Here is an 896-nt window from a genome sequence, read left to right as displayed (position 1 = left end):
TTTCAGAGAGATTGAGATATCGACCTGAACTTTCGGCCATTATTTAAATTTGTTGCTGAGTGAATTATTATTAGCGAGATTCTCTCTAACTGAAGATAAGCCACGTTTGTTTTTTATTTAAATTTCGATTTATAGGCGTAGTTAGATGGGGTTATAACCACCTAATCAATAAATATGTCTAATTCTTATTTGATGTGCGTTTATTCCAATATATAATCTGATATGAACAAAAATGACACAGACAATTTTGCGGAGATGGAGGAGCCGCTTTTTGCTTTTATTAGAAAGATTGGAATGCATTAATTGAGATCAAGATTAATTATGAAGATTGATCTACTTTGTAAACCAATTTGGATGCACATGTATTTATTTAGGAGGAGGTTGACCATGTATGTTTGGAAAAGATATCACCATAAACCTATTAAGTATAGCCAAAACAATAGATACTGAGGGACATCACATCCATGCATGCAAATCAAATGACTTTGTGTCTTGAAGAGTTGTAATGTTGGAAATGATCAGTGAAACCAATCATAACAAGATCTGTTTTCTATTTCATCTGGCCAACGTTGTTGTATATATAATTGTTTAAACAATCTGATCGTTAATGATGTGTTCCAGTTTTCTTTTTCAACGTGGATTACTGGATTTAATGTGGCTTATTACGTGGACTTGAATTACACTACTATCATTAAACAGAAGTAGTTCTAGTATTCTTTTCACTGGAGTTAACGATAATATCCTTAATGGTTACTTCATGGAGTTATAGACTCAACAATCATAAATTCATTTTTCTATTATATTTTCTCTATCCGATTAGTTTATTTCAGATGTTTAATTTGTTGGGGTAATAATTCACTCGAAGGCAGGACGGATATAGAGCGGCGAACAATGGT

This window comes from Arachis ipaensis, chromosome B10 (genome assembly GCF_000816755.2).
Source record: "Arachis ipaensis cultivar K30076 chromosome B10, Araip1.1, whole genome shotgun sequence".
NCBI lineage: Eukaryota > Viridiplantae > Streptophyta > Magnoliopsida > Fabales > Fabaceae > Arachis > Arachis ipaensis.
This window is presented reverse-complemented; position numbering follows the sequence as displayed.